Source organism: Impatiens glandulifera, chromosome 2 (assembly GCF_907164915.1).
Source record: "Impatiens glandulifera chromosome 2, dImpGla2.1, whole genome shotgun sequence".
Taxonomy (NCBI): Eukaryota; Viridiplantae; Streptophyta; class Magnoliopsida; order Ericales; family Balsaminaceae; genus Impatiens; species Impatiens glandulifera.
The window spans coordinates 31,049,848-31,076,177 of NC_061863.1; the positions used below are offsets into that span (position 1 = coordinate 31,049,848).

The 26,330-nt window shown below is 29.7% G+C and overlaps 1 pseudogene; it reads left to right on the forward strand.

Annotated features, from left to right (window-relative positions):
- Window positions 1-174: 174 nt before the first annotated feature.
- Window positions 175-9,742, forward strand: LOC124924565 (annotated as a pseudogene).
- Window positions 9,743-26,330: the final 16,588 nt, after the last annotated feature.

The following is a 26,330-nucleotide window of genomic DNA, read 5'->3' on the forward strand; positions in this document are numbered from 1 at the left end:
TGAGAAGAGGTAATTCAGGTCGAAATTACCCTCGGACGAATATCCCTTATGCTTTATCCAGTTCACTAACAGCCTTATCTAAGGCAGGATAAGGCTATAGGATAAGTGCGAAACGTATGTGTCGATAAGAGGAGCATGTGACCGAAAAATCAATAGATTTGATCGCATGTGAGGATGCTAGAGCTTCTGGAAGATCGCACGGCGACGAGTCGCGATTCCGAAGAGGTCGCGAGTTCAACGAAGACAATGAAGGAAACAATGTCATTTCGAGTGATGGAACGCTGGGTTTGTTGGAGTTTCGTCCGTGGTCAGCTTGGTTGATTAACGAGGTTAGTCTATCACATTAGTTGATCGGGTGTGGCCGGTTGCATGCTTGATCCGTTGTAGCGGGGGTCTTATGTGTTCTGAGCAATTGGATGAGATTTGGACGCTCATCTGATGATCCATAATCCTGCTGCAAGGTTTTAAAAAAATCCAACTACACAGGATTATCCGATTTTATTTTTATTTAAAAGGTTTATTAAAATCGATTCTTAATTCCTTTTAAATTCATTTTTCTTCACTAAAAATTTTACAAAAAATAATTTTGGAATCATAATAAAAATTATGATCATATTTTATTTTTTTGGTATTTTTGGAAATTTTGGGGTATTTTATTTAATTGGTTTAAGTCACAAACTAAACATAATTCATGATTAAATCACAATTAAATATTTGTAACCTTTTATTTGGTCAAATTTGGGTAAAATAAATAAATATATTTATCCTCAAATTATTTTTGGAATTTTGAATAATTTTTCTAATTAGAGTTTAATTATCACAATAATTAATCCTTAATTAGGATTTAATTCATTCATTGAGTTATTTTGAATATAAAAATTTAAAATATTATTTTAATATTATTTACAATAATAATATCATTTAAAAATATTGTAAGTCAAATTTTCATACTTACAAACTTTTTAAATAACTAATATATAAATATATATATATATATATAATAATGATTAATTTCAAAGTGTCTGGATTGCCGAGTCGAGAACTGTGGTTAATTTGGATATATATGTGAGAATAAATGGATACTTGGGTCGGATTATGAGTTGACCCTCTTATAAACTTAAAACGGTTAAAAATAAAATTTAAAATGATTTATGTAAATTTTTTATCTTCATATTAAACTGATTGAGTAAAAAAAGATTCCTTTGTCACATCAACGGAAGTGTGCAGGATGCATCAGACATTTAATTGTAAGTTGAAGAAGAGAAAGCCCTACTTTTACTCTTTAAAAAAACCCTTTCATTCATTCATATATATATATATATATATATATATATATAATAATGTTTAATTTGAATTTTCCGCGTCGAGAGTTCTGGTTAATTTGAATATATATGTGATAGTAAATGGATATTTGGGTCGGATTGTGGGTTAAACCACCCAAAAACTTGAACGGTTAAAAATAAAATTAAAAAAGCGATATGTATGGTTCGAACATATAACATAATAAAACAAATACAACATTTTAACCAACTAAGCTAATAAGACTTTATATTTTAAATTTTACAATAATTTTGATGAACGCGCGACATTTATAACAATATAATATATATATATATATATATGCTTACAAAAACAGTTTCCAGTCTTCAATTTGGTATGGCATCCTTTGAATCTTTGTATGGAAGGAAATGTAGGACTCCCTTGCATTGGGATGAATTTGGTGAGCATGATGTCATTGAGCCAGAAGTAATGACTCATGTAGTGGCCCTTGTCAGCAAGATCAGGGAAATGTTATTAACAGTCCAAAGTCGATAAAAGAGTTATGCAGACAAGAAGAGGCGTGAACTGAAATTTGATAGAGTTGACCACGATTTCCTCAAGGTTTTGTCCCTGTAAAGGAATCATTAGATTTGCGAAGAAATGAAAGTTAAATCCTAGATACATTGGTCCCTTTGAAATCCTTGAAGAGTTTGGAGATGTGTCTTATAGACCAGCTCTTCCTCCAAATTTGGATACAGTTCACAATGTGTTCCATATGTCCAATGTTTAATTTGAATTTGTCGGGTCGAGAGTTGTGGTTAATTTATTTATACATGTGAGAATAAATGGATACTTGGGTTAAATCGTGGATTGATCCACCCATAAACTTGAAACGATTAAAAATAAAATTAAAAATACTATACGTATCGAATGTTGGAAATGTTGGGATGCACACGGAAAACATGAAAAGAAAAATAAATTCAAAAACAACAAAAATTAAAATAATTTTAAAATATGTACTCAATGTGTCTTATACACAAAATTATAAAATTATTTCAACAATCATAAGTGGTCTAGCGGTTAAAGTGTTAACATTTCATACTTAAGACTATGGTTCAAATCCTCTAAAAGTAATTATTATATATGGGTGCGCGAATATTTGTAGATGAAGCGGAAGCAAGAATGTCGGCTTGAGTAAAGCAAAAATTTGGTAAGAAAATCTAAGGGTACGTCCACAGAGGGTGATTTAGAGCATAAGTTCAAGCTGAAAAGTGTATTTGAATGATCGCAACAAACATTTGAGAGAAAACCTAAGGGTTCGTTAATGAGGGTGATTCATAGCTTAATATCATTCTGAAATGTGTAATAGAATGTTTAAGAATGCACCCTTGAAGATCACAAAATCTTCAATTGAGGGTGAGAAAAAGCCAAAAGGTATAGTCGAATGCTTAAATATGTCGGAAATTGACAATAGTTAGGGTTAATAATGTATTATTGAAAATAATTTAGATGATATATATGGATGCAAGAATTTTAATAATCTATATTTTTAGTATTAAAATTATTAATTATATATATACAAAAATATAATAAATATTTGTTATTTTAATTTATAATGTTTCTATATATGTATATTTTAAAAAATTAGAAAAGAAATTAAAAATATATTTAACTAAATATGTTATGTTTTTAAAAAGATTGATTGTTTTTATTATTATTATAAAAAACAAAATAACACATTATATACTTCAAATAATATTTTAGAATTGAAAAAAAAAATTTAAGAAAAATTATCAATATATATATATATATATATATATATATATATATATATATATATATATAATATTATTAATTAAAAATACTGAAATAAAAAAATAAATAAATGTTGGTTAAAAATAAACTTTAATATTTTTCAAATTTTATATCCTAAATGAATTTAAAAATATAAATAGACATTAAATTTGAATTTATTTAATTTTAAAAATTAAACCAATTCAAATATTGTTTTTATTTAAAATATTTATATTTGAATAATATTTTGGTTTATTTTCTTATGGGTCATGACTATATATATATATATATATATATATATATATATATATATATATATATATATATATATATATATATATATATAAACTTTAAAAAAGAGAGTTTAGTTAATTAGGAAAGAAATTAATATATATTTTTTATTTTTATTTTAATAATAAATTTAAATATATAAAATTAATGATTTAAAATTTATTTAAATCAGATAGTATAATAATAAATTATTTATATATATATATATATATATATATATATATATATATATATATATATATATAATAAATCTTAGTGAAAAAAATTAATAAATTTGAAAAATAAAAATTTAATTTAAATATATATAAGTAATTTTTTTAATTGTTAGTCATATAAATTTTATTTGCATACACAAAATTATAAATATCAATTAACAATCTTAAATGGTTTAGTGGTTGAAGTGTTATTGTTAGATAATGGAGACCATGGTTTAAATTCTAATAGACACAATTTTTAAACTATTAAAAAAACATTGATAGTTAATATGTGAAATAAAAATGTTGGTTTATCAAAGTTAGAAGATGGTTGGATACGAATGATATTAGTTCAAATTTGCGATGAAATTGGTGGGTGGGTAAATGACATTCACAAAATTAGAGGTTGACTGAGATGGTTTTTTGTTTATTTATTTGACCGAAGTGAAAATATAAGGTCACAAGATTAGATGTCAATTGAGGTGGATAAAAATATGGAATAAGATGGTTAGTTAGTCGAAGTGAGTATGTCACACGATGAGAGGTCGACTGGGTCAATTAAGGTGGATAAAAATATGGAATGAGATGTTTGGTTAGTCGAAGTGAGTATGTACATAAAAAAACTCTTTAGTTTAGTTACTCTTCGCAACTCTTCACAAACTTATAGTAGCTCCAACAACTCCTCTCCTTGAAAGACAAGATGAATCAGAAGAGCGACTTTCAATCTTAGTCTTAGAACTACCTAGCGTGGGTGAGTGGTAAGCGTAGGTAAGTAGGAAGCGATAACGAAGGGAATTGGCAGCAATATGTGTTGTTCCAGATGCCACCGCGTCATTGAGATCTACAAGATGGCACTAAAATCTCCGACATTTCTAAATCCCACCATATGAAGTGGCAGCAAGGAAAAGTAGGTGAATGATAGGTCGATTGGGGATTAGTGGGCCAAAGTGAGGATAAAAGAGATTGACAATGTACCAAAGTTAAAGTTTAAGGTCACAATATAAAATGTCCGATTAGGGTGGATAAATGTGAAATGAGATGAGCTCTAGTTAGTCGAAGTAAGGATAAGTATGTCGGATTGTTTATGTAAAATATGTGAGGAGATGGATTGTTTAACCGAAATTAAAGTAAAATCTCGAGATGAGAGGTTGATTGAGATTAGTGGGATAAAAATGTGGAATGAGATTATTTAGTTAATCGAAGTAATAAAGGTCACGCTATGGGAGGTCGATTGGGGGATTGATGAGTCAAAGTGAGAGTAAAAGAGATTTTTAACGTTGGAGATGGTTGGTTTGACTAAAATGAAAATGTGTAAGGTCACACAATATTAGAGGTTGATTAGAGTGTGGATAAATGTGGAATTAGATGATTAGTTATTCGAAGTGAGGATAAAAAATTTAGGTTGTATATTGTAAAATATGTGAGAAAATGGATCATAAGATAAGATGTATGTTGGGATTGGTGACCAAAGTGAAAAGTATAAGAGATTGGTGATGTTGGAGATGATTGATTTGACCGAAGTGAAAATGTAAGGTCACATATGAGATATCGATTATTGTGATGGATAAATGTGGAATGAGATGAATGGTTAGCCGAATTAAGGATAAAGAATGTATGGTTGTATGCGAATTATATTGGTTAAAATTTGCGATGAAATTGAGGTGGGTAAAATGAGAATGTTCTATTTTTTATTTTAAAATATTATTAATGATTTATTAAGAATCTTAAACACTTAAATACATATTATTATAATTTTTTTTAGTAATTTATTTTGTTTATATTTTTATCGGTGTGTAAATCTTCTTAGTTTATTGTTATTTCTATAATATTTTAACCCTAATCAAATAATTCCTTTGGCTGCCAACATCTCTCTCATGTTCATCTTTATTTTTATTCTAATTTTTTTAATACTTATCCCTACTTTTTTTTAATTTTTTTTATTGAAGGTTAAACTCAGAGGTAACATTAAATTTTATTTAAAAATAATTTAACTTATAAATTTTTGAATTGAATTCGAATTTGATTTGATTTTCGAATGGTCAAAAAAATATATATTCAAAAAATTTGAATTGAATGTAGGAACTAGGAGAACACTAAAATTAATTTTAATCATGAAATTCATTTCTTTAATTTTTTTTAGATAGAAGAGAATACATTATGGAATATAACCAGTAAAAATTAATTTATAAATTCATCTTCTTTCTAACAAAGTCTTCACCATTTGATCAACAATAGACACCATTAATCTTAGATGTTCATTGAAGCAGTGGAAGTCTAGACTATGTATGGATGATTATTAGATTGTCCACAATTGATCAAATGCTAATCAAGAATGTTACCAGACTTATAATGAGCCTTTTTTTTGTTTGTTGACATTCCAACAATTAATGGTTTCCACATTAGAATTAGTAAGCAAACTAAAGATGTTATTTATGAGATTAAATGTTAAATTCTCTCATTGTGTTTTGTTTGACGAGGAAATCTAGTCTCTCTTTGAGCTTATCAATGCACTATCTTTAAGTAGCAATTAATTTCGGTTCACATGATGACTACTTCTTCAAAAACAACTCTATTTTTGTAATAGTTTTATTTATCACTCTTCCTTAAAAAGGAGTTTGGAATGCCAAGACCCTTAAGAGTTATTATTTTTTTAAGTACGAATATCAATATAAACTCAAAACGATGTGTTTCACATTGATAAACACATGTTTCCTTTGCGATAGCAACTAGAAGACAATTAACACTAATATGTTTCACTACACCCTTGCATTAATATTTTGACTCTACTTCAATGTTTCCTCAACCATCAAATGGTCATATCTCAATATTAATTGGGAAATTTTGGGTTTAATGGTCAAAATGATGTTTTCCACCATCTATGACTAACATGGCGATAAATTCCAAAAAAACATATACATAAATCAGTTAAATAAAATCTAACCTATAATAATTAGTGTTCCATCTTATTAAAGGTCATGTTGTATTAAAATTATTTAATTAAATAAATTTCTAAACGCGAGGGGCGATCAATTTTAGAGAAATGTAAATAAATAGAAAGACTAACAAAGAAAAATGTGTTAGATTCCTAAGAAATCATAGTAGTCCCATCTATGACAAACCCTTCATTTTTTAATGAGAAAAACATGCACAGAGATCCTCTTATTTTCAAAAAAAAATTCTTTTAAATGTCATGCTTTATATTGCATTATTTCCAAATCATACAATAAAGATCCAATAAATGTTTGACCCGACTATCCAGTTTGTTTTGATTAAAAGTTAGCTAAAAAATGTGTTATATTCAATTGATAAATGAGAATACTATGGAGTAAGGACTAGATGTATGAGGCAAGAAACTAAAACAAAATGTGGCATAGTTTTTGGAAAACATATTAACTTTTATTTCAAAGAGACGTGAATGTGAAGCGCAATCAAAATTTACGAGCAAAAGAGAATCAAAGGAAAAAGAAAATAAGTAAAAAAAATTAAGATAAAGTTGGTTAATCGTTATATAATTGAATTATTGATATCTTAAGTCTCTTATTTCTATCTTGTTCTCACTTATTGCGAAGATGATTAAGGGTCGTGAACACAAATGTTTATTACTTTATTTAAGAAAAAGACTTATTTGAAGATTCATATAACTCGGTGATAAAGCACAAATCTCATTTATATAGGGTCATGGGTTTGAGTCTTAGTGACCTTTTTAAAAAGGGATAACCAAAATACGAGTCCAAAAAATCTTGCCTACATTAGAAGGCCAAGATAACAATTTATTTTGATAATTCGAAATATCTTATTTAGAAATTTTATGAATAAAATTCTAATTAATAGAGTTAAAATTTTTTTAATAACTTTCCATATTTACTTGTAAGTTTTGTGTATTACTTAAACCACGCATTTTCTATTGATTTTTTTTACCTTTTACAGAAAGTAAAAATACATAATTGTTATCATAAGAACTGTTATTGATATTTACATAGTTGGTCTTTGGCGATTATGAAATCAAATTTAAGATCATCCTTTTATTATGATATAAACGATATAAAAAGATGATCAAATTTTATTCCTCTACAAATTTTCTATAATTTGAACACACTTTGCTTTCACAAATTTATATAAATATAAATTTGACTTTTTAAAAGAAAGAAATCTATATTATATATAGAGGATAACTTTTTACACATTAAATTATAGCATTATTGATAATTAAATTTATTGGAACTTTGGCTTCTCAACTCTCTTCATATTATGTCTATCCATTTGAATTGAACTCTAGGAAGTAGTAATTGATATTTATCACTATATATATCTTCTTGCTAAGTCAGGAAGCATCTGCTTGTCATATTTCCACATTATTAATCTTATATCTATGTTGTTGTTTTAGAAAATTGGTTCCTAGCTAGTTATGATATTTTTGCTGTGTGTTTATGTTTCGTTTGCTAGACTGATGGTAGTGTGCCAAACACACTTGTTATCGCAAATTGTGATACCCTAAAACATAGGGTTGCTTCAGGTAAACATACCACGCTTGTAAGTTTATCAATCCTGACATTGTAAAAACAATAATTCACTCTCTTTTTCAATTTTCTACCAATGGAATAATGTATGCTTTGGCTGCATGCATTCTTGTTCTCCCTTTGTGAAGAAATTCAAAATAATGATTCACCCTGGAGAGGTATTGAATTATTTTAGTTGTTTTATATCTTTTCATAATTAGAATATAGGGATGTTTCTAAAATTAAACATGTTAATTTGAAATTATTATTTAGAGGTTCGATGTTCTTGAGATTTTGTTAGCCTTATCTGCACTATGCATTCATTATTCTAGATTGACATTATTGCTTTTCAATTTTATAGTTTGTTCTATAAATATGATCAATAGTGTATATTTGTGTTTTAAAGATTCCAGATTGCTATGATCCATAATATTCTATATCATTTGATCTTCCTTCTTTAAACACAAATCTTGATTGAATATGGGATCAAGTGAATCGAATTAGAGAAATTTCTCAAAATAACAATATTGTGGTAACTCACACTGAAGGTTCAAATGTATGCATCTTGTTACTTTCTTATAGATCCCAAATATATTGGAAAAATTAAGATCCACTGAGTTTTTTCTATCTTAATCTAAAATATTTTGTTCCTGTTCAGGTTCTAATTTAGAATGTTGAGAGTCAGCCTAATCGATAAGCTGTGTATGGAGCCCGAAATTCATGTCAAGATTTGGTAAGTGACGTTGCACAATAAAATGTTTTCATGATACAATCATTTCTTCAAATATTTATAGTTATATTTTATACACTTAAATTTAAAGATTTTTACTTAAATGTTTCATATGTCAAGAAACATCTTTTAATGCTATTTATTTTGAGTTGTAGTTTATAATAAAGTTCTAATGCATAAAAGAATCATTACCTAACATGCAGGTACTTATTGGGCATAAAGAAAATGTAGAATTTGCTCTTGCCATGGGCAAACTGAACCTTTTGAACTTTTGAAAAGTTTTCGGTACAAAATTTTTTTCTTATATTTAATAAATACAATGTTTTTTATATTAGGTAAGGACAAGTTGATGGTTTTATGGAATATTGAAGATCATATCTCTAGTTTGGCCTTAGATACACCATCTGGTGATGGTAGAACCATAAGAAACTCCAAAGCTGGTGGGAGTTCTGTTGAAAGGATAATTGATCTTTATGCTTGATATTGCATTCTATTTGCAGTTTATGATATTTTTTAAGTAAATACTTTTTTTTGTATGTACTAAAGTGGATAAGAGTTCTGTAGTGTGGGTGATGATTCTTATCTCATACTTTGGGATGTAAGGACATGCTCAAATACAAATATCAAGGTACCTACATTCCTTTAAATTACTTCATGAAGCTTAAAATGTTATTTTTTATTATTAAAACTTGATTATTTGTCTCTTTTTCAGGTTGAGAAAGCTCATGATGCTGACTTTCATTGTGTTGATTGGAATTCACATGATCTTAACCTTATTCTGACTAGGTAATTAAGCATATAAATATGTTTTTATTATTATTTTCATATTTTTTTATTCTAAATTGAATTTGGTATTAATCAACAGATCAGCTGATAATACAGTAATGATGTATGATCGTAGAAATCTTACTTCTGGATTACATATTCATCGTGTATTTGAGGGACACAATACTTTTGTTCTGTGTGTACATGTTTGAAAATTTTTATGACTACTGTTTTCTAAATCATTTTATGAAGGGAAATAATATAGAAACAACAAATGCTGATTTTTTTCAGTGGTGTCAAAACAAGGCATTAGTAGTTCATCGGAAGATGGAAGATGAAACTTTGAACTTATGAGATCATGAAAAGGTTTGAAACCTAACTAATATATGATGAAATTTTTTTGATTTAAAATTCATGTCAAAAACATGTATTTATATTTCATTCATGTTGCAGATGGGTGGAATGCAAAAACTTGGTGGATCATAAGATTATTCACCATGATTGTTCTTCCATCATTGTGGTCATAGGTAAGAAACTTATTATTGTTATTCTTTCTTTCTTTTTCTATTTATTTATTTTGGATATATCAATTCAGAGACAAAGTTCTGGATTTTCATTGGAGTTCTTTTGATCCTTGAACAATAGTTAGTGTGTCGAATGATGCAGATAGTATAGGTGGAGGTGGTACTCTACAGGTAATAATTGTTTTGTTTAGTAATTTTTATTGTTATGACCAATTAATATGGTTAGATGATTAAGTGAGTAATTGGTAAATGTTGTTGTTTTTGTAGATATGAAAAATTATAGACATGATTTACAGATCACAAGAGGAGGTTTTGGCTGAGTTAAAGAATTATAAGTCAAATATAATCAATTCTAACTATCACCTCTTAATAAATTATTAGTTTTCTTTTGCTTAGTGATACTGATATGATGGGATAAACTTTAATTTCTTCTATCGTTATTATGTTTTCATTTTAATTAATGGTATCAAAATATTTTTGAAATTACTTATCCTATTTCATTAGTGATATATCCTAGCATAATAAATAAAGAAAGTTGAAGAGTTTTCTACAATGGAGTGAACAATGCTAAGAAAACTATGTTTCAATTTTGATCTAAACAAAAACAATTAGACCAAAGATCCCAATAAGGCTTGTACTAGCTATAAGCCATGTAAGATTCACATCAACACTCTGATGATTATTAAATCCATAGAAAATGAAGTGAGCCTATTTGTTGTATTGGGTTATTTTGAAAATTTATTGAGTTTTTTTATAAAATCAAAAAAATACTTCATAATAAATTTTTTTTTGTGAGTATAGTATAACCCACTAGGATAATTTAAAGTGACAATTTTGGTGAGGATCCTTATCCGAGATTTTGAGTAGTACTAACCTCTTAAATTAGAAAAATGAATAAAAATAATAATTATTATTTTTTATTTTTTTATAAATACAAAGGTTTTCAAACGATTAGTGAGGTAAACCTCTTTAATTTTTTTTTAGGTATATGCATGACCATGCCATTTTTCTATTTAAAATATATATTTCATTAATATTAGACCAAAAAAAATTATTTTATTGTTTTTGAGAATTCTCTTAGAGTTTTTTTATGATTACTTAAATTATAGTATTTTTTTGTAGATATGAAAAATTATAGACATGATTTATAGAGGTTCTCAATGAATTAGAAAACTATGAATTAGATCTAATAATGGCAGCTAGAGCCTCTTAATACACCCTTATATTTATTTATTTTTTTTATAAATTTTATTGATATTGACGACGATATGGTGTGATAAACCTTATTTTCGTTTTCACCTATAATATAGATAAAATTGTCTATCATTTATTAGAATTAAGTATGTGAGTAATCAATTTAAATGTTATTATATTCCCTAAAAAATAATATAACACATCTTGAAATCTTTCTGAATTTTCAAAAGTGAAAAATGAATAAGATAATGTTTAGATGTATATAAATTGAATTGAAATTATAGTTTCATCTTTATAATAAACAAAATTGTATGAAAATTTAATTACTTTTACATAATTACAATTTATAAATTTATAAATGAGATAATTTCAATTTAAGTAATAATATAATAAAAATATTAATAAAAGAAAAATTAAAACTTAGTGACAAATTATAATTAATTATTGTAATAATTAAACCCTAATAAAAATAATTAATTAAAAATTAAAAATATTTTTGTGTATTAATTTGGTGAAGATAAATAAAAGAAATGGTCAAAAGGAGCTACGACGACTATTTTTTTTTAAGAAATTGTTCTGGTGATCTAAATTTTTATCTAGAGTTTTGGAAAACTTCCTTAAGATCGTAGGAGTGTTCTCCAATCATAAGTCTTGTACAGTTGTACTCAATCTTTTATAACTGCAATCGTAAGTATGCACTTCTAAATAATTTTTTACAAGTATTTACATAATCTAAACTTATCCTTATTTAGAACCCTTGGACTATTAATTAAAGAAAATAAATTTTATAAATAAATCATTTGATAACCATACTTTTAAAAAATAAAATCATTTTCATTGGGCGCGGAGGACATACCTTGCAAGCCCTTTCCCAAGTGTAACTAAATAACGAACCTCTTATAGAAAAATTTGGTATAAAGTACATTTACGTACATTTTACTGATTTTTCTAAAATTAATTAACGACACTATTTTCAAATAAATAATTTTCTTAAATTAATTATGTTTAATTAATTTAAACAGGATTTCAAATCAAATATTCATTTGGTTACAACAAATCCTCATATTATTAAAATTTGAATAAAATTAATTATTTTTACATAATTGATTTTAAAAGATGTTAAGTATTGTCAAAATCTTTAAAAGTAATTCTTTATTTTACAAAGATATATTGCATGTAAATCAAGGTTGAAACCATCAAACCTCGAGCCACCCCGGATCCCCTCGTATTGTCACGTGTCCTCTAGAATTTCCTAATCTACCGACTAGGGATTTCCCGATGGCTACATTTTTTGGCGACTCTGCTGGGGACTTTTAATTTATAAATAAAACTTTGCCCATATAAATTTTTATTTATAACATTTCAAACCTTCATAATCGTCCACCTTACAGGGTTAATCACCCAAAGTGTACATTGGCTTTATCCTAATAATTGTTAGGTATCAAACGGGTATATCACCCTAGACTACGTGAAGAAGTACCAGATCGAAACTCTATACTTCTATGAATTACATGAAGACTGATCATACTGGTTTATGACTAAGAAATGTTGCGTGAGGAAAAACTAGGAATCCGGAATCGATTCCCCCTTTCGTCTTTGATACACCCGTCATGATGCGACCTTAGAGACGGTGGGGAGAAATTCCCAACCAAACCTCGACCACACCTTAGCACAAAAAACCTGGTTACTTTTCCCAACCGTTGTTTGACATCCCCAAATAACAGAACCTTGACAAGTCAACATATACGTGCTTATTTATTATACATACATACATCTATAATAGATAACATAAATATCTCTAAGCATGTTTTCTTTATTAAAATCAAAAGACATGTTTGTCAAGTGATTATACAATCGCAGAATGGCCCTGATAGAGAACGAATATTAGTTTTTTTAGAATCACCATTTCCACGAGACAAAATGATACTAACGAAATTACGGACTAAATGCATCCCTCAGCTACACTCACTTTCGAATCCACCATAACTTTATGATGGAAATGCAGCATAAATGGGATCAAATACACATGGCTTTCATCATAGAAAGATCGCCAAATCTACCCAACTATTGAGGAGTTCAAAGCAATCACGATGTTTGATAATAAGAATATCATAAGGTCCTATCACCTCTACCTGCTGCAATAGGACTCGCTCCCCTAAAAAAGCTTTAACTTTGCCACTTTTATATAAAGGAGTTAGAAAGAAATAGTTAATGGAACTAGAATACCATGTAATACGGAACCCCGAAATTTTTAATGGTATGAAATCGGAGTTCTATAAAGCAAATTATATAAAATACTTATGAGATGTTCATTTTATAAGTCATATTATTTACATATAGATTTGCTCTTGATTTTACAGTTGCAAAATTACCTCTTCTATAATCACAATTCGACAATCGTAGAACGGCCCCACAAAGAAAATATCCAAAAACTGGATGTTTTATGCGCCAAAAATGGCCGAAGAAAACTCCAAAAACGAATAAAGATACGGTATCTTTGAATGAGTGTTCTAAAATAAAGGCTACTCTTCAACATGTGACAGAACAGTTGGCAGTATTAACAAATTTAATGACGAAGCCTACTATTCTTGTTCAAGATTAGCCATCGTCGTCACAACAACCACAACCATCTGTCCCACCTATCTTCAGACCAATCAAGTTTAATCTTCCAGCTCACCGTAACATGGAAGAAACCTCTATTTATGAAGAATCTGAAGAAGAGGATAATAGGTCGACCAGGACCCAACCAAGAATTACAGAGATTGACCCCAACTCCCAAAGGTCATAAACCCCCACGATTATTCCTTCTACAAAATACGAGGTACAAATGAATTAGTTGAATTCTAACCCTGCCAAGTTTCAAGCTCAGCTAAATTAGTTAACCAAATGTAGCATTGATGAACACCATGATTGGAAAAATACTATGAAGACTGTTGAATGAGTAGTCATTCCATTTGGTATAAAGTTGCCAACTTTTTCAAAATACATAGGCAAGATTGACCATGCCGCTTTCTTCCAAATATATATAATGACTATGACACCTTTGCATATAGGAGAATCGACAATCCTCCATTTATTTCCACAATATTTAGATGATGCTACCCTATGTTGGTATCACAAAAAGAAGATAACATACCTTCAAACTATCGATGAATTCGCATCAGCCTTTATAGAACAATTCATCATGAATCTCATCTTAGAACGACCCGAGAAGAAGCTCAAGAACGTGAAATAAGGTGATAATGAGAAATTTTTGGTTTTCATCGAAAGATGGAAGGTTGTTGCTGAAAAAAATCGATTCTTTACATAGCGAACAAAAACAAATTGATAAGATTTTGGATAATGTTAATGGTCGATATTATGTTGGATTTGTCGTCAAAACCTTACAAAAAAATGAAGAAATTCCTCAAAACTGGTAAAAACTTTGATGAAGCCTTTGAAAAGGAAATGAATGAGAGTAAAACTGTGAAGGCATATGCTACTCTTGCGCGACCTCAAAAAAAAGGACAAAACTAAAGTTCATCAGGTCACAAATACCTGGCATGCTCTGGCCTCTCCCAAGACAAGTCCAAGCAAACATGTATCAGTTAAAACAAATGTCTCAATGGCATCTAAACCGTCAATACCAAAGGCTCCAAGACCTCCCAAAATTTTTGATGATTTGAGTATGACCTTGAGTCAAGCTTTTACTCTCCTCCAATAAAGGAATATAATCAAGCCCTTAACTCCAAGAGAAAGTAAAGAGTTCCTCAGAAAATTTGAAAATGCATAGTGTGCATGTCATAAAATGAAAGGTCATTATAATGATAACTGTAGTGTCTTTAAGCATCAGTGCCAAGACCTAATTGATCAGAAGATCATCCTTAAACCCGAGATCATGAAGAATCCATTACCTAATCACCAAGTGAACATGGTCTCCATGGATGAACCTATTGACAATATTGAAGTTAATATGGTCAATCCATGGCCTAAAAAGGAGGATCCAATAATCCCATCTCCGCCGATAGTATCTCAAAATTGGTAGATCCCTTATAATTCCAACACGAATTCTCCAAAAAGAAATGTACGACATGAGGTCTTAGCAACCCGAAGTGGATCTGACTTCCAACCCAATTTTATAAAAACAACATTTGTCAATACGACTAATATTCATGGAACATCTAATGGACTAGGAAAAGAAAATGAGCCCACAACTCAAAACCCGGGAGATAGTCTTCTTACTCAACTAATGAAGGCGAATGCCAATATTTTCATCTGGGAAATCCTAATATATTCTATAAAACACATACAAGCCGTGTTAAATGAACTAATAAATATTAGGATACCAGCTAGCACAACCCCTACGGAGTTGGTTGAAATTATTTCAACAACTTCGCAAACCAACATGATAGGATTCGAGGATAAAGATTTACCTACTCTTGACATAAGCCATGTTAATGCACTCTCATTTTTGTAAAATGGATGATAAATTATTTCATGACTTTAATCGACAATGGTTCAACACTAAAATATGTCTATGGAGGACTCTTCATGAAATCGGGATATCTATAAATAAAATCATTCCATCAAACCTGTGTGTCCGAGGCTTTGACAATTCTCGTCGAAAAATTATGGGTAGCTTCAAACAATGATTTATGTAACTGGTATACCATTTGAGATAGAATTATGTGGAATAAATATGCAACCATCATACAACCTAATCTTGGGAAGACATTGGTTGCGTCAGGCTAAGGCTCTACCTCCACCATGTATTGGAAATCATGTATGAGGCTTTCTTGGCAAAATTCAGTTCATTAGTCGGTTCATTAGCAAATTGACTCTCACATGCGACCCCTCTTCAAGTTATTGAAAAATGATAATAAATTTCAGTGGGATGAAACTTGTCAACAAGTAATTGAAAAATCAAGGACTATCTACAGTCACCACCAGTCCTTATGTCACCAAGGCCTGACGTTCCCATAATTCTCTACCTCATAGTGAGAGATTCGGCTCATAATCCAGCCTTACTAGGATTATGATCGCTTTGATCCAGCCCTACCAGGATTCAAACAAAATTAGTCCTTAACCTTGAATGGACTGATTAATTTCTAGTTATGTATAACTACGTTATCATCAAGGAATAACTACGTAAGACATGATTCTTATAAAGGAATAAAAAAGAATATATATCAAGGACAAAATAAGATACATAGGCAGTCTATATATAGGTCTGGTCTCAATCCAAATATAAATAAATATATAAAAGAAATGGAATATTCGTAGATCTGTCTCACATAATGTCTAAAAACAATAGGAACCTTGGTTATTTCTACCAACCGGTGATAAGAATTTTAGTAAATAAGTAGGGGCAAAAACCAAGGGCATCTTTGTTAATCAAACAGTTATTGATCTCCCGAATATAACCCCAAGTTTCCATAAAACTTTAATCGATGGATATTTTTAATAAGCTCATTTTTGTGCTACACAATTATCTAGGGAGTTAACCCTCTAAGGAAGGATTTTAAAAAAACTGGAATAAACCCCCAAAAGCTATGCCAAAACCGCAATTTAAGAAAGAACGTCTCATTTCCCTTTATACAAGAGAACAAGGAGAGCTAGACTCAAGGCTTAAAAATATATCCATACATATACGTATAATAAATGCTCCCGTGTAGGTTGAGGTGTTGAAATCACCGTTTATGCTCACTCATGCAACTGTCCTGATAATTATCACAAGAGTAGAAGGTATCGATTTCCCCAGATACACCCCCGAAAACTTGAAAAAGGAAAAAAAAAGATTCCCGAACCCAGAAAATTAAAACTCTCTCTACGACTATACTAGGAATAATCTAACTTTTGAAAATTTGTGGCCCACGGCTAAAGCAACAAAAAAATATAGCTAAACGAGACTTCACATCCTCGGCCACCTTCGTTGCAAGTTAAGAGTTTGGATAATCGTTTGCACGAAATTGATTTTATCATTTATATCTTAATATAGGAGAAAAATGAACTCTGGCTTTTTAAGCGAGATAATCTCTACCGATTGCAGGAATGCTCGTAACTTAGTCTCGAACACATTTTGAACCCAAGTTACCATGATTCGTGGATAGAATAAAAGTTTCTTCAGTTTTCAAATATTTTTTGAAATAGAACTGAGAATAGTCCATCCCCATGTAGCTTTTTATCAAAGATCCTCACGCCATAGACAAATAAGGCATTCATAAAGCATGACAAAGTAACATGCATCCCTTCCTTATGACGAGAGATAACAAAATGTCTGGTCAACATTTCAACAAGCTGTGAAGGTCACTTCGTAAAACAAAAGAAAAAATGATTATTTTGAAATATTCCTTAAATGATAGAAGTTCCTTAAAAGTCGACGGGTTTAATTTAGTTGCGAAGAACATTTTGTTAAACCAGAAGAGATAAGTTGTGAATTAGAACAATTCCTATCATAAACAATCCCCAGCTAAATTATGATTTTTCAACGAGCTGTGAATGTTACTTTGTATAAAGACCCATCTAAAGCCCTATTTGTTGATAAGCACAACAGGTCATTATTACGATTTATAAAGCCCTATTTTAATAGACTTGTAGGTCATAACCTATTTTAATATTAAGTATTATATGACCAATATATATTTAATAATATTTTAATTAATATGTAATCTTAACAATCAAATGTGTTCTCATAAATAAGGACTCGCTCAAAAATAAAGAAATTTAATAAAAAAAAATATTAAGGCTTTTTCCCTCTATTTTTTAATTCCGTCGGCTAAGTGCTTCTTATTTATATCAAAATCCTTGTGACAAATTCTAGATTTTGAGCAATGGGTGTTTTATTTGTCAAGAAGAAAGATATTTTCCTTCATATTGTAACAAGATAACGTCTTATTTTGATGTTTGATAATATCAAATTTTAGATTGAGTAAAATCCCCAAAGTTAATATTTTCGGAAGCCAAAATTGTAGATCTTTGTGGACAAACTTTGTTCCTAAAAAAATAAATTATCACCAAATGGAAAAAAAATGTTAAATATAAATAGTGTTCATTCCAAGGTTCGTATTAGTTTTTTTTATAAATATTTTTATATCATTAATTGATTCTGGTGTATCGAAAAACTATTTCTCTCACATTTTTTTTATTCATGTCTAAATTAGAAGAGATTATTTGAAAAATAAGATTATATCCAAACTTACAATAATTTAAATTCATAAATTCGTTGAAGTTTTTTTTGTTATATTTGGATCTATATTCATGGACAGGTCTCTAAATTTAATTCTTGTTAATTTATTGTTTACAAAAATAAACAATGTAATGGAAAACTCACTAAATTATCTTAAATGTGTTCTTGTTATAATCTATAATATATTTGAGCTCTTAATCATCACTAATAGAAAGAATTTTTATTTTTATTTTCAATGATTTCCAAACATGGCATATATTATGGAAACTTGGGCAGATGATGATACCTTGAGCTTGTGGGATAATAAAAAGGTTCGAAGCCTAATTAAAATACTAAATTGTGATGCACTGTTCTTGATTAGAAATTAATGTTAAATAAATCTTCATATAGCTAACTAATTCATTGCAATTCTCATTATCTAGATGATCATGGGATACAAGAATGCGGTGATTCACCCAGTTTGTTTATTTCATTATTTTGGGTATAGGTAAGAGATTAATTATTGTGTTTCATTTTTATTTTTTTTGATGCATCATTTCTAAGGCAAAATTGTGAATTTCCATTGGAGTTCTTTTGGAGATGATGCAACAAGTAGAGGCGATGGTGGTATTCGGTAGGTACTAATTATTTCGATGATTGAACAAGTAATTGGTAAATATTGTTGATTTTTAGATATGAAGAATTGTAAACATAATTTATAGACAGATAGAGGAGGTTCTCAATGAATTAGAAAACTATATAACTTTGAAGAATTGTTTCAATGATCTAATAATGGCACTAGAACCTCTTAAAACACCGTTATATTTATTTGTTTTTTATGACGATGATATGATGTGATCAACCTTATTTTCTTTTTCACCTCTAATATAAACAAAATTTTGTATCATTTATTAGAATTAAGTATATGATTAATCAATTTAAATGTTATTATATTCCCTAAAAAAAATAATATAACACATCTTGAAATCCTTTATATGTAAAAATGAATAAGATAATGTTTATATGTGTATAAATTGAATTGAAATTATATTTTTATTTTTAGAAGATACTAAATTGAATCAAAATTTCATTACTTTTACATAATTACTGTTAGGATCTAGGTCGCAGTTGGAGGACCGGGGTCTGGGCCGGTTAGCGCGTCTCACTCAAAGGGTGGTGATTAATCCGGTTAGAGATTAACACCGGGGTTTCAATACTACACAAACAGTCACAAACCCTTGAACCAGGTTCAAGCGCGGAAGAGGTTTGTTTCAGGTTGAAGCAGTGCACTCACGAGATAGGCAGAACCAGTTTTGAATAGGACAGGTTTGGAAGTTGCTGGGTCGGTTTTGGATCTTAGTGATTCGGTTTAGGTAGTGTTGAATTGGTTATAGCGTTGTAAATGGGTTAGTACAGATCGGTTAAAATGTAGAACCGGCAGAAAGTAAATAACAAGACAGATTTTTATGGATGTTCGGAGATAAAACTCCTACGTCACCCCTTCCTCTCGAAACCGCGAGAAGGATATTCACTAAGGAATACAAACACAATCCGATCAAAACTTATTTCCTGCTCGATAACACCCGTACAATTTTAACCGAAATTTCTAATACACACTTCAACTTAGCACTTAAGCTTTCTAGAAATAGAACACAATCTTATCACTTGTAAATTAATTGTCCACTGTGTCCCACATTTAATCCTCTTCAGCTCCTCCTTTTATAGGTGAAATGTGACAATGGTCACATTTCATTTCCTTGAATTTGATTGGTTGAGCAGAGGTTCAGTGATTCAGACCTGGCGGTCAACTTTTCAGACCTGGCGGTCTAGTCTTCCAGTGTGTAGGTCAAACCGGCTAGGTTTGTCTTTTACTTAATATGGCAATTGTCGGTTAGACAGTTGTCTGTACTTGGAAGATTGTCTTTCTGATTTATCCTAAAGTGGAAAGATCTTGTAGGACGGTCTTCTGCAGCCTGCAGACTGTCCTCAGACTTGTATGAATATGGCAATATTCAGTCTGTTCCTTTGGTATCATTCTCAACAGATACTCGAAGTATCTTCTTATGCTAGTCGGTTATTTGTGTTAACCGGATGGCTTCCGGTTATTCCTTGGTTTCTAAATAACTGAATGTCTAGTGTTTCCGGCCTTCTTGTCTTGACCGATCTTGCCTTCTTGTTTGGTCAAGTTTTTGGATGGTTTAGGTGTTAGACCGGTTGAGTTTCTTAACCGGCTCAGTGATCTAACCGGTCCGATTCATTGTCTGTCCTGCATAGGAAATTTATTTGTGTTAAGTTCTATTAAACGGTCTAATTTTATCTAACAATTACAATTTATAAAAAGATAATTTCAATTTATATAATAATATTAATAAAGGATAAAATTAAAACTTAGTGACAAAAAAATCTACAACTTAAGGATTAGTTATAATCTTTTACATTATAAATCAAATATGAATAAAAATTTATAGTAAGTGTAAAAAAAATTCATATACCATATAGAAATATTATATATCAAAAAATTATTTTATCACAAAATATCGATTTTTTCAATATACCGAAAACAATTGGTAAGGTATGACACCGATATCGAAATTATCGGTACGTGAATGTATAAGATTTTTAAATTTTAGGTATATCGATATATATAATATTTATAAATTAAAAAATATATATAATTATAATAATTATAAATAAATAATGTCTATTGAAATTATAAATAATTTAATTTCTTTTTTCGAAATGAGATTAATACTTTATAATGAGTAAGATCAAACGGTGATTAACGATTCAACCAATATGTAAGCATAAAAACTTGATATACACAATTTATAATAATATTTATAATTTTAAAATAATATTTTGAATTTTATAAATTCAAAAAAATCAAAAGGAGAAGTTAAAATTAAATTAAGATAAATTTTTGTAATAATTAAATCTTAATTAAAAAAATTAATTAAAAACTAAAATAAATTTGAGATTAAAATATTATATTTATTTTATCTAAATTAAACCCAAAATGGGTTGAAATAATTTAATTATAAGTTTAGACATAAATTATGTGTAATTTGTAGTCTATAATAATTAAATAAATACCCAAAAATAAAATAAATTAACATAATTTCTATTATGTTTTCAAAAAAAAAATTGTATTACTTTGGTGAATAAAAATAAAAGAAAGGGTTAAAAATTCGATTTAAAACAACTTTTTTATTTAAAAATAAAAATTGATGATCCGATGTGGCCAAAATTAAATAAATCGGCTACAACAAAGATTTATTCATTGGATCAGCGTTGGATTTTCATCCAGGACCCAGGAATACGTCGTTGCACGCCCGGGTCCACATAGGATCATCTAACGGGATGCCAACCCCGTTAACCGAGATGTCGGGACGTTTGACAGATCGCAATAACGTGTTTCGTATTAAATGAAATGGCATTGTTTTGGTCGTCTTTTTCGATGAGACAAGTGGAACGTCGGAGTATCGCGCTCGACGCCGACTATCCTTCTAGAAACTTTATCTTCGCCATTACTCATCCTTATCATTCCAAAATTCACCCATGTGAACATCTCTCCCTCGCCATCATTTCCCATAAGTTTTGAATTCAAAACCAACCATTCAACTTGGCCTGCGAAGACAAAACAAAAACGAAGAAGATGAAATTCAGAAGCAAAATCAAATATGAATTCGACTTCGAACCGACCTAGCTTGGGTATAAATACTCCCTAAGTGTTCTTCTTTCAATCCATCGAATAAAATTCAAGAAATATGGCCTGCTTGAAGATTTACAAAGGAGCTCTGGCGAAGTTTTTTTGAAGAAATTGTTACAGTGATCTAGAGCTTTGAAAATCTTCCTTAAGATCATAGGAGTATTCTCCAATCACAATTATTGTACTCAATCTTTTATAACCTCAATCGTAGGTATGCACTCTACTAATTAAAAAAAACAAATGTTATAATTAAATTTTTTGATAGAAACATTTTTAAAAAATAAAATTGATTTCAAAGCGCGGAGGACATAGCGCGCAAGCATTTCCCAAGCGTAACTAAATAACGAACCCTTATGGAAAACTCTAGTTTAAAGTACGTTTACGTAAATTTTACTGATTTTTCTAAAATCAATTGACGACTCTATTTTTAAATAAATAATATTTCTTAAATTAATTATATTTGATTAATTTAAATAGATTTCAAATCAAATTGTCATTTGGTTAGAACAAATCCTAGATTATTAAAATTTGAATAAAATTAATTAATTTTACATAATTGATTTTAAAAGTTGTCAAGGTTCTATCAAAATCTTTAAAGGTAATGTATTAATTTAAAAAGATGTATGGCATTCATACCAAGGTTGAAATCATTGAACCCTAGATCTCTGTATTACATCTTATCCTCTGGCACATGCTAAGCTACGGACTAGAGATTTCTCGGGGGTTAGACAATCTTAGTAAAAATATTTTATTTTTCTAACATATTTGAGGCTTCATTTTCAAGGTATTTATTTTGTCTCTAACATTAATAGTTTTATTTCATTAACTTTTTGAAAATCAAAATATAGTATTCAATATATAGGATCTTTATATATTTTATTTTACAAGATATGAATCTAATTTAATTTCATTATAACATGTTCATTCAAAATACATCAAATATAGACTAATATGTTTTTAAGTTTATTTCAAATAAAAAACGCAGTAGGATCTGAAACACAAGAGGTCATAGTCCGAAAGAGAATAAGATCAACTTCTAAATTAAAACTCCATGTAACTGTTAAGCATGGAGTGTATTATTAATTTATAAAAAAGTTTACATATACAAATGCGATTGAAAGACTATTTTGGATTCTCTTCTACACTTTAATCTAACTTGAAAACTATACTTGTGTTTAGTCATGACTCTAAAATGTTTATTTATGTGGTAACCATAATAAATGTATTTTTTTAAGTAATATATATTTTTTCAGTATCAACAGTATAAAATTGATACCATACCGAAATGAAGGTACGGTACAATATAAATTAAGAATAAAAAATTATGTTATACCATAATGTCCCTAAAAAGAACTATTAGTACTAAAAAACTACACTCCAATTTCTAATATTAAAATAATTATTTTGATTTATTTTTAAATAAATAAAATCAAAATAAATAATTTCATGGTCAAAACCTGTTTAAAATAATTAATCAAGATTAATTATTGTAGTAATTAATATAATTAATTAGAGGTTAAGGCCAAAATAAAAAATAAAATTATTTAGGATAAATGTTGTACTTATTTTCTCTTAAAATAATTTTAAAAAAAATTAAGGCACAAAAATAAATAATTTAGAATGAATTGTTGTATTAAAATCATATAAAATAATTAATTATTTAAATATACAAAAAAAAAATCAAATAAAATTGTAAAATATTTTCCATATTTATTTTTATATTTTGTGTATTTAAAAAGATGAAAATTAAAGCCAAAATTGTGAAATAATAATCAATTTCAAACAAACCTTAAGGATTTAAAATAAAAATTTAATATGTAATCGGGTATAGCCGAAAATAGAAGGAAAATCTGAAGTAGGAGCCGCGTCGACGGATGGACGCTAGATTCTCATACAACGCATCAGAGTGCTTCGTGTAGCCGAGGAGAAGTGTGCACACAAGGCACCAGATTGCCTAATGCCCATCAACCAAATCATTAACAGAATGCTCAAACGCAACGACGCTTCAACGGAATACTGATGGAACGCCAAACGCATACGAAGTGACGCTGTTTTGGCCTCTGATCGTCTTCTTCATCACGTCGTCGTGAGAATAAGGATAAAAATTTGTGTTGATCTTCTCTTTTTGGAACTCCATCGTTAGTCAACATTTTCGATTGATTTAAAGGTTAGAATGATCACCCTACGACGGTGATCATTCCTCCGTATCAAAATAGGGATGATTCATCCTTATTCTGACGACTTAATCAAAGAACAACAAAAGATTAAGGTCACTTGAAACATCCACCGATTCAGAGAAACTATAAATAGACCCCTGGGTTGTTCCCAAACCGGAGAATCCAATCTCACTCTTAAATTGCAATATACATAAAATCCTCCATTGAAGCTTAAAGATTATGGATTTTTCGAAAATTCGTTTGAAGTCTTATAGATTAGATCTGAGCATCCCAAAAGCTTCTCTAAGGATCAATGAGTGTACTCCAATCCTTGGTAAGGTTCTGATCACCCTCTAATTCATATTCATTGTTTGAATTTTGAAATTTGTATATTTCAAATTGTATAAACTTGTATGCTTGTTGTTTATGATATTTGAAGCCTTATAGCTTATATTTGGGCATCCAAAAAGCTTCTCTAAGGATCAATGAGTGTTCTCCAATCTTTGGTAAGGTTTTGATCACCCTCTAATTCATATTCATTGTTTGAATTTTGAAATTTATATATTTCAAATTGCATAAACTTTTATGCTTGTTGTTTATGATATTTTATGAATGGAAACGGATTTTAGGATCATTTAGAAAGTATCTGGATATGTTAGAACCGATCATACGTTCTAAATAACAAAACCCCAAATTTGAATTTTCAAAAAAAAAAAAAAAACAGGTTTGTTGTTTGATTAATTATGTTGAATCGCGGCCTAGAAAATTTATCAAGATGATTGTAATAATGATAAGAAAAATTATGTAAAGTTAATTTTTTGGAACCGGCTAGAAAAACTAAACAGTTGTTAACTTTTATGTGCAGGAACAGATTAAATCGTATGAACTGGCTGGAGCCTCATCAACCGGCTGTTGAAATACTTCAAAGAAAATCAGTTCCAAGTGATCAAGTCAAGATCAGAGGAACCGGTTTTAACTCTCTCAAGAGAACGGCTAGCAAAGACAAAGTTCACATTCCAGCCGGATCATATTATGTAAAAGACAAAACCGGAAACTACAATCTGCAAGAGTGACGTAACATGACGAAATAGACGTGTCTCGAAGATAAGATCCGATCGGAAGCATGCGAGGAAAGCAATGATGATTTACTGATCCGATGTTGACAACCGGAGGTGCATGCCTAACACGTGTTCGAATCTGAAAACCGGTTACGTCATCCTACACTCAAAGGTGTCTGCATGTTTGCCAAGTGTTGAGGAAGGTGAAACGTGCAAGTAACCTTCCTGCACCGGCGTGATGATGATCAACCAATCCCACGGTGAGAGAAGAAAATGACCGTTGGGATCTCATCTACTATAAAAGGAAGATGAAACGACCTCATTAATGGCGAATTCAATACAAGTGAACAATAGCGATAAGTTACAAAATCTTAGAGAGATAAAATCCTTCGAAAGACCCAAAACCGGTGTGTCATAAACCGGAAGCTTTCTGTGTGTGTTTGTGTTGTGTTATTGTATTACACCAAGAGTGAGTTGGTGTAACCGGTGAGTAGCAAGTTGGGCTCGACCAGCAGTGTTATTGTTGTAACTTTGAAAGTTAGTGGAGATCCTTCTCATAACCTGAGAAGAAGGGGTGACGTAGGAGGGTTTGCTCCGAACATCTATAAAAAATCTCGTCTCGTGTCATTTCCTTTATTTCCCGCTTATTCACTTAATCTAACCTAACCAAAATCAATCTTACTCCATAAATCGGTCCACTCATATCTCTAAAACCTACTCCTTCTAAAACATCATCTAAGTCGCATACGTTGCTTCAGACTGAAACAGACATTTCCGCCCTTGAACCCGGTTCAAGAGTCTGTGACAGTTTGCGAAGTGCTGAGAACGGTTATAGTCTCTAACCGGACTATCACCAAAGTGTTGTGTGTTGTGTAAGAGGCCACCCTTCCTGAAACCGGAAACACCGCGGTCCTCCAAGGGCGTCCCCGATCCTAACAAATAATATTGAACAACTATTTGGATCATGTTTGATCCATCCCGATCATGTTTGATCAAAATCAAAATTTTCAAAATA